Source organism: Choloepus didactylus, chromosome 6, assembly GCF_015220235.1.
Source record: "Choloepus didactylus isolate mChoDid1 chromosome 6, mChoDid1.pri, whole genome shotgun sequence".
NCBI lineage: Eukaryota > Metazoa > Chordata > Mammalia > Pilosa > Megalonychidae > Choloepus > Choloepus didactylus.
In genome coordinates this window covers 49,823,635-49,839,291 of record NC_051312.1, presented here as the reverse complement: position 1 = coordinate 49,839,291, position 15,657 = coordinate 49,823,635, and the positions used below count along the sequence as shown (strand labels likewise).

The window sequence follows — 15,657 nt, the reverse complement described above, 5'->3', positions numbered from 1 at the left end:
CCTACAGAGAACCTATCTTCTTTCGTGTTTGGGAGAAGAATCGGACCTGAAAATCCTTTGACTATCCTAGGTCATGCCTACAGGGGAAAATTAGGAAATAAAATTGGAAAGCAATTTAATAGAATTACGTCAGATACCCCAAAAGGGCTTATTTTAGACATGTTCTTAAAGAAAACTTCCCTCACTTCTACTCAGCATTTATTGTCTGCCCCAAATTGTAAGCTCCTTAAGCACCTCCTGCTCCTTAAGGATCATAAAGAGACACATTATACGGATACTAGCAGTCCTGTGTGACCCTGAGCAAGTCACTCAGCCTCTCTGGGCCACTGACTGCTCACATGTAAAATTCTCTACTTGTGTTTCCATTACAAGGAGCATAGCAACAAGAAGTATCAAAAAATATACTTTGATATTCTATTAGTAATAATGCACACATGATTACTTTATCAAAAATCATTTAGTTCATTATATACATTTTTCAGAGCATTTGATTATCCCCCTAAATAGACAAAACATTCCTAGCAGACAAGAACTGGGTGGTTCACAGTCTACCTTATCCAGATTGCTAGCCCGGAGAAGGAACTCATTCATTCATTTGTTCACTCAACAACTATTTACTTATTGTGCCAGGCACTGGCCTATGCCCTGGGGATAAAATGATAAGCCAAGCAGCACTGATTCCTGCCACCCCCATGCAATTTCCAATACTTACTTACTGATTCATTGATTGAAACACTTTCAGTGACACCTGACTTCCAACAGACTTCCCACTCTTCTTGTTCATGTTCTCCCTATTCTGTAGCTGGTTCCCAAGACTTCCTTCAGACCAAACAACTCTTTCCCTTATTCAAATATTTCAGAGTGAGTTCCTCATTTACAAGCAAAGGTGTTAGCAGACTGTACAATCTCAAAGGTAGCCTCAACCACTCAATGCCAAAATATGAGAGCTTTCAGCAAACCATCCTTAAGATGTTGATGGGTGAGTGACAGGAAGTGGCAGGCACATTTTCAGCCAACTATACGGAGGAATGCTGAAGCAAGCAAGTTGTGTAATAACTAGTACTTGGGTGAGCATATTAATAGATGGGATGACTCTAAAAAGGAAGGGAAGATCCACGGGAGGCGGGCAAGATGGTGGACTGGTGAGCTGTATGTTTTAGTTACTCCTCCAGGAAAGTAGTTAGAAAGCCAGGAACTGCGTGGACTGGACACCACAGAGCAATCTGACTTTGGGCATACTTCATACAACACTCATGAAAACGCGGAACTGCTGAGATCAGCGAAATCTGTAAGTTTTGGTGGCCAGGGGAGCCGCACCCCTCCCTGCCAGGCTCAGTCCCGTGGGAGGAGGGGCTGTCAGCTCAGGGAAGGAGAAGGGAGAACTGCAGTGGCAGCCCTTATCAGAAACTCATTCTACTGATCCAGACTCCAACCATACATAGATTGAGACCAGACACCAGAGAATCTGAGAGCAGCCAGCCCAGCAGAGAGGAGACAGGCACAGAAAAAAAACAACACGAAAAACTCCAAAATAAAAGCGGAGGATTTTTGGAGTTCTGGTGAACATAGAAAGGGGAAGGGCAGAGCTCAGGCCCTGAGGCGCATATGCAAATCCCGAAGAAAAGCTGATCTCTCTGCCCTGTGGACCTTTCCTTAATGGCCCTAATTGCTTTGTCTCTTAGCATTTCAATAACCCATTAGATCTCTGAGGACGGCCCTTTTTTTTAATCCTTTTTTCTTTTTCTAAAACAATTACTCTAAGAAGCCCAATACAGAAAGCTTCAAAGACTTGCAATTTGGGCAGGTCAAGTCAAGAGCACAACTAAGAGAGCTCTGAGACAAAAGGCAATAATCCAGTGGCTGAGAAAATTCACTAAACACCACAACTTCCCAAGAAAAGGGGGGTGTCTGCTCACAGCCATCATCCTGGTGGACAGGAAACACTCCTGCCCATCGCCAAGCCCATAGCCCAGAGCTGCCCCACACAACCCAGTGTGACGGAAGTGCTTCAAATAACAGGCACAAACCACAAAACTGGGTGTGGACATTAGCCTTCCCTGTGACCTCAGCTGACTGTCTCAGAGTTGGGAAGGTGGAGCAGTGTGAATTAACAAAGCCCCATTCAGCCATCATTTCAGCAGACTGGGAGCCTCCCTACACAGCCCAGCAGCCCAGAACCACCCTGGGGGAACGGCACTCACCTGTGACATAGCACAGTCATCCCTCAACAGAGGACCCGGGGTACACAGCCTGGAAGAGGGGCCCACTTGCAAGTCTCAGGAGCCATACGCCAATACCAAGGACTTGTGGGTCAGTGGCAGAGACAAACTGTGGCAGGACTGAACGGAAGGATTAGACTATTGCAGCAGCTTTAAAACTCTAGGATCACCAGGGAGATTTGATTGGTAGAGCCACCCCCCCTCCCTGACTGCCCAGAAACACGCCCCATATACAGGGCAGGCAACACCAACTACACACGCAAGCTTGGTACACCAATTGGACCCCACAAGACTCACTCCCCCACTCACCAAAAAGGCTAAGCAGGGGAGAACTGGCTTGTGGAGAACAGGTGGCTTGTGGACGCCACCTGCTGGTTAGTTAGAGAAAGTGTACTCTACGAAGCTGTAGATCTGATAAATTAGAGATAAGGACTTCAATTGGTCTACGAATCCTAAAAGAACCCTATCAAGTTCAGCAAATGCCACGAGGCCAAAAACAACAGAAAATTATAAAGCATATGAAAAAAACAGACGATATGGATAACCCAAGCCCAAGCACCCAAATCAAAAGATCAGAAGAGACACAGCACCTAGAGCAGCTCCTAAAAGAACTAAAGATGAACAATGAGACCATAGTACGGGATACAAAGGAAATCAAGAAGACCCTAGAAGAGCATAAAGAAGACATTGCAAGACTAAATAAAAAAAATGGATGATCTTATGCAAATTAAAGAAACTGTTGACCAAATTAAAAAGATTCTGGACACTCATAGTACAAGACTAGAGGAAGTTGAACAACGAATCAGTGACCTGGAAGATGACAGAATGGAAAACGAAAGCATAAAAGAAAGAATGGGGAAAAAAATTGAAAAAATCGAAACGGACCTCAGGGATATGATAGATAATATGAAACGTCCGAATATAAGACTCATTGGTGTTCCAGAAGGGGAAGAAAAGGGTAAAGGTCTAGGAAGAGTATTCAAAGAAATTGTTGGGGAAAACTTCCCAAATCTTCTAAACAACATAAATACACAAATCATAAATGCTCAGCGAACCCCAAATTGAATAAATCCAAATAAACCCACTCCGAGACATATACTGATCACACTGTCAAACACAGAAGAGAAGGAGCAAGTTCTGAAAGCAGCAAGAGAAAAGCAATTCACCACATACAAAGGAAACAGTATAAGACTAAGTAGTGACTACTCAGCAGCCACCATGGAGGCAAGAAGGCAGTGGCACGATATATTTAAAATTCTAAGTGAGAAAAATTTCCAGCCAAGAATACGTTATCCAGCAAAGCTCTCCTTCAAATTTGAGGGAGAGCTTAAATTTTTCACAGACAAACAAATGCTGAGAGAATTTGCTAACAAGAGACCTGCCCTACTGGAGATACTCAAGGGAGCCCTACAGACAGAGAAACAAAGAAAGGACAGAGAGACTTGGAGAAAGGTTCAGTACTAAAGAGATTCGGTATGGGTACAATAAAGGATATTAATAGAGAGAGGGGAAAAATATGACAAACATAAACCAAAGGATAAGACGGCTGATTCAAGAAATGCCTTCACGGTTATAACACTGAATGTAAATGGATTAAACTCCCCAATTAAAAGATACAGATTCACAGAATGGATCAAAAAAAATGAACCATCAATATGCTGCATACAAGAGACTCATCTTAGACACAGGGACACAAAGAAACTGAAAGTGAAAGGATGGAAAAAAATATTTCATGCAAGCTACAGCCAAAAGAAAGCAGGTGTAGCAATATTAATCTCAGATAAAATAGATTTCAAATGCAGGGATGTTTTGAGAGACAAAGAAGGCCACTACATACTAATAAAAGGGGCAATTCAACAAGAAGAAATAACAATCATAAATGTCTATGTACCCAATCAAGGTGCCACAAAATACATGAGAGAAACACTGGCAAAACTAAAGGAAGCAATTGATGTTTCCACAATAATTGTGGGAGACTTCAACACATCACTCTCTCCTATAGACAGATCAACCAGACAGAAGACCAATAAGGAAATTGAAAACCTAAACAATCTAATAAATGAATTAGATTTAACAGACATTACATCCCAAATCACCAGGATACACATACTTTTCTAGTGCTCATGGAACTTTCTCCAGAATAGATCATATGCTGGGACATAAAACAAGCCTCAATAAATTTAAAAAGATTGAAATTATTCAAAGCACATTCTCTGACCACAATGGAATACAATTAGAAGTCAATAACCATCAGAGACTTTGAAAATTCACAAATACCTGGAGGTTAAACAACACACTCCTAAACAATCAGTGGGTTAAAGAAGAAATAGCAAGAGAAATTGCTAAATATATAGAGACGAATGAAAATGAGAACACAACATACCAAAACCTATGGGATGCAGCAAAAGCAGTGCTAAGGGGGAAATTTATAGCACTAAAAGCATATATTAAAAAGGAAGAAAGAGCCAAAATCAAAGAACTAATGGATCAACTGAAGAAGCTAGAAAATGAACAGCAAACCAATCCTAAACCAAGTACAAGAAAAGAAATAACATGGATTAAAGCAGAAATAAATGACATAGAGAACAAAAAAACAATAGAGAGGATAAATATCACCAAAAGTTGGTTCTTTGAGAAGATCAACAACATTGACAAGCCCCTAGCTAGACTGACAAAATCAAAAAGAGAGAAGACCCATATAAACAAAATAATGAATGAAAAACGTGACATAACTGCAGATCCTGAAGAAATTAAAAAAATTATAAGAGGATACTATGAACAACTGTATGGCAACAAACTGGATAATGTAGAGGAAATGGACAATTTCCTGGAAACATATGAACAACCTAGACTGACCAGAGAAGAAATAGAAGACCTCAACCAACCCATCACAAGCAAAGAGATCCAATCAGTCATCAAAAATCTTCCCACAAATAAATGCCCAGGGCCAGATGGTTTCACAGGGGAATTCTACCAAACTTTCCAGAAAGAACTGACACCAACCTTACTCAAACTCTTTCAAAACATTGAAGAAAATGGAACACTACCTAACTCATTTTATGAAGCTAACATCAATCTAATAGCAAAACCAGGCAAAGATGCTACAAAAAAGAAAAACTACCGGCCAATCTCCCTAATGAATATAGATGCAAAAATCCTCAACAAAATACTTGCAAATCGAATCCAAAGACACATTAAAAAAAATCATACACCATGACCAAGTGGGGTTCATTCCAGGCATGCAAGGATGGTTCAACATAAGAAAATCAATCAATGTATTACAACACATTAACAAGTCAAAAGGGAAAAATCAAATGATCATCTCAATAGATGCTGAAAAAGCATTTGACAAAATCCAACATTCGTTTTTGATAAAAACACTTCAAAAGGTAGGAATTGAAGGAAACTTCCTCAATATGATAAAGAGCATATATGAAAAACCCACAGCCAGCATAGTACTCAATGGTGAGAGACTGAAAGCCTTCCCTCTAAGATCAGGAACAAGACAAGGATGCCCGCTGTCACCACTGTTATTCAACATTGTGCTGGAAGTGCTAGCCAGGGCAATCCGGCAAGACAAAGAAATAAAAGGCATCCAAATTGGAAAAGAAGAAGTAAAACTGTCATTGTTTGCAGATGATATGATCTTATATCTAGAAAACCCTGAGAAATCAACGATACACCTACTAGAGCTAATAAACAAATTTAGCAAAGTAGCGGGATACAAGGTTAATGCACATAAGTCAGTAATGTTTCTATATGCTAGAAATGAACAAACTGAAGAGACACTCAAGAAAAAGATACCATTTTCAATAGCAACTAAAAAAATCAAGTACCTAGGAATAAATTTAACCAAAGATGTAAAAGACCTATACAAAGAAAACTACATAACTCTACTAAAAGAAATAGAAGGGGACCTTAAAAGATGGAAAAATATTCCATGTTCATGTATAGGAAGACTAAATGTCATTAAGATGTCAATTCTACCCAAACTCATCTACAGATTCAATGCAATCCCAATCAAAATTCCAACAACCTACTTTGCAGACTTGGAAAAGCTAGTTATCAAATTTATTTGGAAAGGGAAGATGCCTCGAATTGCTAAAGACACTCTAAAAAAGAAAAACGAAGTGGGAGGACTTACACTCCCTGACTTTGAAGCTTATTATAAAGCCACAGTTGCCAAAACAGCATGGTACTGCCACAAAGATAGACATATAGATCAATGGAATCGAATTGAGAATTCAGAGATAGACCCTCAGATCTATGGCCGACTGATCTTTGATAAGGCCCCCAAAGTCACTGAACTGAGCCATAATGGTCTTTTCAACAAATGGGGCTGGGAGAGTTGGATATCCATATCCAAAAGAATGAAAGAGGACCCCTACCTCACCCCCTACACAAAAATTAACTCAAAATGGACCAAAGATCTCAATATAAAAGAAAGTACCATAAAACTCCTAGAAGATAATGTAGGAAAACATCTTCAAGACCTTGTATTAGGCGGCCACTTCCTAGACTTTACACCCAAAGCACAAGCAACAAAAGAAAAAATAGATAAATGGGAACTCCTCAAGCTTAGAAGTTTGTGCACCTCAAAGGAATTTCTCAAAAAGGTAAAGAGGCAGCCAACTCAATGGGAAAAAATTTTTGGAAACCATGTATCTGACAAAAGACTGATATCTTGCATATATAAAGAAATCCTACAACTCAATGACAATAGTACAGACAGCCCAATTATAAAATGGGCAAAAGATATGAAAAGACAGTTCTCTGAAGAGGAAATACAAATGGCCAAGAAACACATGAAAAAATGTTCAGCTTCACTAGCTGTTAGAGAGATGCAAATTAAGACCACAATGAGATACCATCTAACACCGGTTAGAATGGCTGCCATTAAACAAACAGGAAACTACAAATGCTGGAGGGGATGTGGAGAAATTGGAACTCTTATTCATTGTTGGTGGGACTGTATAATGGTTCAGCCACTCTGGAAGTCAGTCTGGCAGTTCCTTAGAAAACTAGATATAGAGTTACCATTTGATCCAGCGATTGCACTTCTCGGTATATACCCGGAAGATCGGAAAGCAGTGACACGAACAGATATCTGCACGCCAATGTTCATAGCAGCATTATTCACAATTGCCAAGAGACTGAAACAACCCAAATGTCCTTCAACAGATGAGTGGATAAATAAAATGTGGTATATACACACGATGGAATACTACGCGGCAGTAAGAAGGAACGATCTCGTGAAACATATGACAACATGGATGAACCTTGAAGACATAATGCTGAGCAAAATAAGCCAGGCACAAAAAGAGAAATGTTATATGCTACCACTAATGTGAACTTTGAAAAATGTAAAACAAATGGTTTATAATGTAGAATGTAGGGGAACTAGCAATAGAGAGCAATTAAGGAAGGGGGAACAATAATCCAAGAAGAACAGATAAGCTATTTAACATTCTGGGGATGCCCAGGAATGACTATGGTCTGTTAATTTCTGATGGATATAGTAGGAACAAGTTCACAGGAATGTTGCTATATTAGGTAACTTTCTTGGGGTAAAGTAGGAACATGTTGGAACTTAAGCAGTTATCTTAGGTTAGTTGTCTTTTTCTTACTCCCTTGTTATGGTCTCTTTGAAATGTTCTTCTATTGTATGTTTGTTTTCTTTTTAACTTTTTTTTCATACAGTTGATTTAAAAAAGAAGGGAAAGTTAAAAAAAAAACAAAAAAACAAGGAAAAAAAGATATAGTGCCCCCTTGAGGAGCCTGTGGAGAATGCAGGGGTATTCGCCTACCCCACCTCCATGTGATGGGTTGAGCCCTCTACCATAGGTTTTACCCTTGGGAAGACAGTTGCTGCAAAGGAGAGGCTAGGCCTCCCTATAATTGTGCCTAAGAGCCTCCTCCCGAATGCCTCTTTGTTGCTCAGATGTGGCCCTCTCTCTCTAGCTAAGCCAACTTGAAAGGTGAAATCACTGCCCTCCCCCCTGCATGGAATCAGACACCCAGGGGAGTGAATCTCCCTGGCAACGTGGAATATGACTCCCGGGGAGGAATGTAGACCTGGCATCGTGGGATGGAGAATATCTTCTTGACCAAAAGGGGGATGTGAAAGGAAATGAAATAAGCTTCAGTACCAGAGACATTCCAAAAGGAGCCGAGAGGTCACTCTGGTGGGCACTCTTATGCACACTTTAGACAACCCTTTTTAGGTTCTAAAGAATTGGGGTAGCTGGTGGTGGATACCTGAAACTATCAAACTACAACCCAGAACCCATAAATCTCGAAGACAGTTGTATAAAAATGTAGCTTATGAGGGGTGACAATGGGATCGGGAAAGCCATAAGGACCACACTCCACTTTGTCTAGTTTATGGATGGATGAGTAGAAAAATAGGGGAAGGAAACAAACAGACAAAGGTACCCAGTGTTCTTTTTTACTTCAATTGCTCTTTTTCACTCTAATTATTATTCTTGTTATTTTTGTGTGTATGCTAATGAAGGTGTCAGGGATTGATTTAGGTGATGAATGTACAACTATGTAATGGCACTGTGAACAATCGAAAGTACGATTTGTTTTGTATGACTGCGTGGTATGTGAATATATCTCAATAAAATGAAGATAAAAAAAAAAAGCAAGGGAAGATTTCTGGTTCAGAGAAAATTTACTGTGAGGGCAAAATGATGAAAGAAAGAGATAATGAAAACTGTTTCTTGACTTCTCAAAAATGTATTTAATTACTGAGCCCCTGGGCATCGCAGAGGATTCAAGAACAGCCAGCACAAACCCTGCCTTTACAGAGCTTACAGTCCAGAAATGAAAATACTGATATCCAGCTATCCCCTTACAGTTACAAATGTCAATTTCAAAATGGAGGTAACTGGTGCTGAAGACTGTGGATCCAAGTCTCATGATACTATGTAAGGCCACCCTTTTGATCTTTCTCCCTTATGCTTCTTTGTTCTGAGATATGAGAAATGGCTGGGGAAAAGGAGGTGTTACAGGTGCCGTCTTCCACTCTGGCAAGAGGAAAGCCGTCCTTCTCTTGCTATTTCTTAACATCTTCCAAGATCCCAAGGCTATTGCCCTTGGTCATGTGGACCAGAAAGACACAATCTACTCTGTGTTTTATATTTTTAGTGGCTTTCCCTAACTGACCCCAAGATAATCATTCCTGGATGCTGCTTGCTCTCAGCCTTCATGAGGACATGTTCACCCAAACACACGTATACTTATGCATTCAGTCCTTGGTGCTCCATCCCTCATCATTCCCGCCTGCACTGGAAGGTATTCCACCTCAGATAATGATGATGATAAAAATACCAATAAGAGCAAACACTTCTATAGTATTTATGATGTCCCAGGGAAAGTTCTAGGTATTTTTAATAATCCACTGATTTAGCACTCATAACAAACCTATGAGACGCCTACAGTTTTTCCCCTAATTTACAGATGAGAACACATAGAGGCCAAGTATCTTCTCGAAGGTCAAATAGTAAGAGACAGATTTGATTCAAACTTTGGTATTATGGCTCTAGAGCCCATGTTCTTAAACACGATCTATAACTTCTCTAGCTCCTCATTTAAGAAGTTCCAGAATATATTTCCAGATCCTTAGGCATTTGTTCCAAAATTCTTATTAAAGCCTCATATGTTAAAAGCAACTGCACTTTCTTAATTTACTGAGCATTCACACTTATTTTTAAAATCTAACCAAGAAGCTCGGGAGATATGAATGTCAGTATTAGTGCATACAGCCACTGTCAAAAAAAAAAAAAAAAGCTGAAAAAGAGCCCAGACTTCAATTAGTGATATGAATGAAGCAGGTCTGGTTAAGACCAGGGCAAGCCAGGCCAAAGGATAAAGGTTGAAACTGATTGTGTTTTAAAACTTCAACTTTCATATGAGACCAAGGGAATAGATATCTATTTGGTACAGGATCTAAATTTCCTAAATGGTACAACTCTACAGTCGATTTGTTCAAACACCAAAATTGCATGGAACTTTGAATAGGAAGTGAGATAACGGTAGGTTAGTATAGGCTGGAGTGAAATAGTGACACATCCTAGAGTAATTTTGGCAGATAATAAAAAATATATTTACAGCCTCCCCCTCCCCAGCCCCGAGGATCTGGGGGAAGGTGCGGATGTGTTGGACATCCTCACCTGGACTGGTGTTGATGTTGTCACAAACATTGGGACTGGCGGTTTGATGTGCTGAGCCCTCGAGCATGGGACTTGCCCTTATGAAGCTCATTACCACAAAGGAGAGTCTAAAGTTGTATGTAATGGTGCCTAAGAGTCTCCCCCTGAGTACCTCTTTGTTGCTCAGATGTGGCCCTCTCTCTCTCTAACTGAGCCATCTCGACAGGTGAACTCGCTGCCCTCCCCCCTACGTGGGACCCGACTCCCAGGGGTGTAAATCTCCCTGGCAAAGCAGAGTATGACTCCCGGGGATGAATGTGGACCCGGCATCGTGGGACTGAGAGTATCTTCTTGACCAAAAGGGGGATGCAAAATGAGACGAAATAGTTTCAGTGGCTGACAGATTCCAAATGGAGTCGAGAGGTCACTCTGGTGGACATTCTTATGCACTATATAGATAACACCTCTTAGGCTTCAATGTATTGGAATAGCTAGAAGTAAATACCTGAAACTACCAAACTCCAACCCAGCAGTCTGGACTCCTGAAGACAATTATATAATAATGTAGATTACAAGGGGTGACAGTGTGATTGTGAAGACCTTGTGGATCACACCCCCTTTATCTAGTGTATGGATGAGTGGAGGAATGGGGATAAAAACTAAAGGACAAATGGGGTGGGATGGGGGGATGATTTGGGTGTTCTTTTTTCACTTCTATTTTTTATTCTTGTTCTGGTTCTTTCTGATGTAAGGAAAATGTTCAGAGATAGATTGTGGTGATGAACGCATAACTATGTTATCATACTGTGAACAGTGGATTGTATATCATGGATGATTGTATGGTGTGTGAATGTATTTCAATAAAACTGAATTTAAAAAAAAAAAAAAAATCTAACCAAGAGACCAAAAGGAGGGAGAGGATGGTTGAAACAAATGCACCCAATTCTGTGTGCATTAAATACATTCATGGTTCCCTAATCTGACTTCTCATATGAGCAAACAAGGTACATAAATCTGGGTAGACTGGTTGTTCATATAAACAATTCAGAACCTTATCGTACCTCTCTGAACTGACTCCAATTCATCAAAAATGTAGGAGCAGGTTATATATGGCACCCTCCACTAACTGAAAACAGACCAATAAATTTCCAAAATGTCGGATTCAGCACACACACACACACACAAAATGGGTGGAGAAATCCCCACACATATTGTGGAACTTGGTGCAGCCTGCGTCTCTTCTGTGCAGTCTGGAATCATGCATAATGCAACACCACAACTGCTAACAGCAGGCGTACACCAGATAATTTACACTTGTTTTTATGGACACGAGGAACTGATCTTTGAAGCTATCCCTAATGAGATTCCGCTTGGCCCTAACAGCATCCTGAGAGAGTGTTCCGGTTTTCTACTTGGCATCCGGTGCATATTTATAATGCAGAATACAGGCTCATTTAAATTGCACATGTGGATTTTGATGTCTTCCCTACTTTAGACAAAAATTTTCACATACTAAGGAGCACTGACTCCTCAATTACGAAATCATACTTTACCTAAACAATGTCACTGTCAGTCGCTACAGGTACTTTTCAAAGCGGTTAGATCATCAAAGAGGCTCTACCTTCAGGGTAAAGAGCTGCACCAACTCTAGCTTTGCATTCAAGTCTAGACACTCAATTAGGTCCTGAGCCAAAGGGCATCTCCAGAAAGCCTAATTGTACAACAGCTTCCGTAGCAGAGACAGCCATGTAGAATATTAGGGAGAAAACTTGAAGTCAGTCACCTAAATTAAAGACTTCCTGCCCCAAAGTGTCTGCAATGCAAACCCCTCTTTCTTATTATCTCCACTCTTTTAAGTTCTGCCCGATGTAAAGTTCCTTCTTAACCCTGCCACTTTATAACAGTTTTTTCCTGATTATTTGGTTTTCAAAGGGTTTATGGTTTAGTTATCCATAATGACAACATACTTACTTTGAATTTCATTTGTTTTACCTTAAAGTCAGTGAACAAAAAAAAGGTTTTCAGTCACCCAAGTTAAGATGATGTTACCTGTATTTCACCCAAATCACAGATTTCTGTCAAAACAGCTATTCTATAAGATCTTCTTTAAGAGTTTACTATTTTGAATAAAATAGTAAAGTAAGTTAAAAAGCAAACTAGCATAGAATAGGATTGGTCTGCCTTTTGCAAAATGTACCATTCCCATGATGGGAAAAGACCCATTTCTATGGTCTTCATTTCAGGCAGGAGGGGCTGTTGTCAATCAGTCTCTAAGTAAGTAGGCTGAAACATATCCTAGCTAATACCATGCCTCTAACCAGTAACTACTGATTCCAAAGAAGATTGATAAATAAGCATTTTACAAGGATCTAAAAACATAGCTTCTTACGCCTGAGTTTTTAAGTTAGAGAACAACATAGGAGACCCAAATCTTTAGATTCAAGTTGAAAGTGAAACTTTGATATTTTTTCCTATGTTAGAAATAAGTTTACTACTGTCAAAGTAAGAGTCAGCTGAAGGGAAGAAAGGTTATAGCATAGTGCAGGAGTGTCAGAAATACTCACGCTGAGCTTCATCCAGCTCCATCCTGAAAAAAACATGGGAGACTTAAATAAGTTATCCTTTTTAATGCCGAGTACACCATCAAGTCCAAATACAGGCTCTCAAATTGAATGAGTGATTATGATTGTGTACCAACTTCTTGGGGGAATATGTATTAATTCCTGGAATCCTTGCAATCTCAATTTTCATTCATTCATTCAACAGATATCTGTAAATATTTCTAGAATGTACCTGGTACTGTGATAGGTACTACGGATACAGGGACGTTTAAAAAAAAGACAAAGGTGTTTGAGTATATTTAAGGGGAACACCTAATGTAGGAGAGGTGTAAAGGCTTCCCTAAAGAAGTAACAAAGGTGGAGGGAGGAAACAGTGTTTTGGGAGGAGGGCTGCTGATGTCATTCAAATCCTTAAAGTTTAAGTCAACAGACCAATCTGCTGTTCTCTCCCTTCCTCACAGCACTATCCACTTGGGAAAAAAATGTAGGACGTGTGCCTAGAAATCTGGACTTATAATATATCATCCCTGCAATGTTAGCACTAAATCCAGGCTGGATTGAAGACCTTGGGAAAAATCAGTGGACAGATCACCAAAGCTGGCACTAACTGTTGCCAAATGTCTGGCTGGCACCAATGTACAGACTAAATTGACCATAAAAACCTCACTGTAGTCTTGCTCCTCTCAAAGGAAATCATTTTGCGATCAACAATGAGGCTTATCCAAAGGCCAGTCTTAGGGGGAGGCCTTGAATTTTGAGCTTAACTCAATTGCACGGTTTAGGGCAAGAGTTTCATGTTTCAGATGTGCAGTCAGGTAATCTGATCCCATCAGAGTTTTAATGGCTTCTAAAAAATCCAAAGTGTTAAATCCTTTTCCCAGCCTCTCCCAGAGCAATCGGAGGGTGGTTTTTTTCCCCCATCTCTCCCACTCCCCAGTCTCTTATTCTCATACTCAGTTTCTAAAACTGAGATCCTAATTAAATACTTGTTTTTTAATCCTAATCTGTTAGTGTGTATGTTCTAAAGACCCTACCCCCTTTAAGAAACACTGAAATGGGAAATGAAAGGATGAGGAAAGTGAAATATTTAGAAACAGTGCTCTATTTCAGGACAACACTACGGTCACGGTCACTTACAAATAAGGGAAGAGCGTTTGATGGTTCTATGGAAACCAAAGGCAGCAGACTCAAGCAAATTCCACAACTTCAGTAAAAGGCTCATCCCTGAGAGTTCTACTGTCCCAGGAAGCACGTAGGGAGCTGAGATAAATATTTATTATGTCTGTTTCCCTGGCTATCAGGAGGTTAACACAGACCCATCCCCTCCCTCTCACCAAGAATAAAAAAGATACCCCCAAATTTAACAGCAACTAAACAAGTTATGGTGATGATGTGCCTTACACCACTGTTGAAATCTGCTGAAGCTCCAAGGTTAATGTTACAGAAGCAATAATGATCAACCATGTTATTAATAATAATAGCTACCATGCACTGAGCATTTAGGTACTGTGTTAAGCACTTTGCAAATGCATATAATTTAACTCTCAAAATTACCTTTTGAAGCATGTATTATTATGATTCCCACTTTAAAGATGAAAGACTAGTTAGTGGTAGAGAATCTGACAACACATGAGGAGGGGGCAGACTGAAATCTATATATGCATTATTTTTCTAGAACTTCCCTTTTATTTCTAAATGTGCCTAGATTTCTGTTTAATAACCACCCACTCGTGCACTCTCCCCTCCAAAACACATGCACTCATTCTCCTCTTTCTTTCCTTCTCTCATGTTCTTTTGTATTCCACTTTATTAAGTTAGTCGGTTAGTGGCTTCTGCAGCCCATGTATACCACACCTTGCAAAACAGCACTGTTTGTTTATAATGTGACACAACCTTCCCTGCAGTGTGGGAGCATGAGTGAAATCCACTAATGGCCAGAAAGCTCATTTTAATTCTGCACTTGACAAAATAAACACCTCATAAAGGCAGGTAAGCAGAAGCCACTTTTCACTCTGGACTGCTCAGTCTTAACAACCCTTTAAAGGAGGAACTGACTGAAAGGAACAGGCCCCCACACACACAAAATAATTATGGCATAAAGAGGCTGCGATAAAAGCAAAACCCTAATGTAAAGTTAAATTACTTTTTCCTCAAATAGGGATTCCTCTCACTGATACAGACCATCACCAAATTGCAAAGGTTCTTTCAGTGCAAATCCTGGCTACTAACTGAAGCCTGTCTGAAAAACCAGGGCACCTGACTTCCCTGAAACCAGTTCCCAACAGGGCTCAGTTTTTCTCTTTTGTCCACAGAAAATGAAGCTTCGCTTACATGTTGGAGGAAATATTTCAAAACATTCCCCATTTTTTTTTCAAAGTGCAGAATTTATGGTAACAGATAATTAACAACAAATGACAAACAATCTGAGCAGTAAAGGTCCCGGTTTGGTTGCCAAGGATGATGGTATCAAATTCCAAGATAAACAGTGGAGCGTGCCGACTGCCATTAACTTCGTGGCGGGATTGAGACGGAAGAGATGCAAAACAGACGAGGCATCCACCACCCAAGGGCAGACGTGGCGCAAACACCCTCCCATGGGGTTATTACTTCCCTTCTGAACTCTCAGGGGTGTCAGTGGGAGAAGGGGTAGAACGGGGCTCACACAGCTGAATGAACAGGATACTCTGGGCATTGATATTTCACATGGGGAAAACATGAGAC

The 15,657-nt window shown here is 40.2% G+C and overlaps 1 protein-coding gene across 6 annotated transcripts in view; it reads right to left on the bottom strand.

The window, feature by feature from the left end:
• The window catches only part of MPPED2 (metallophosphoesterase domain containing 2), a 190,304-nt gene that overhangs the window by 159,098 nt on the left and 15,549 nt on the right, over positions 1-15,657 (bottom strand). Inside the window, exon 2 of one of the 6 annotated variants that reach the window (XM_037840468.1) lies at positions 12,940-12,962. The exons of the other annotated variants lie outside the window; for them this stretch is intronic. The gene's annotated coding sequence lies outside the window, so the exon portion shown is untranslated. The remainder of the gene's footprint in view (positions 1-12,939; positions 12,963-15,657) is intronic. 6 annotated transcript variants of the gene reach the window in all.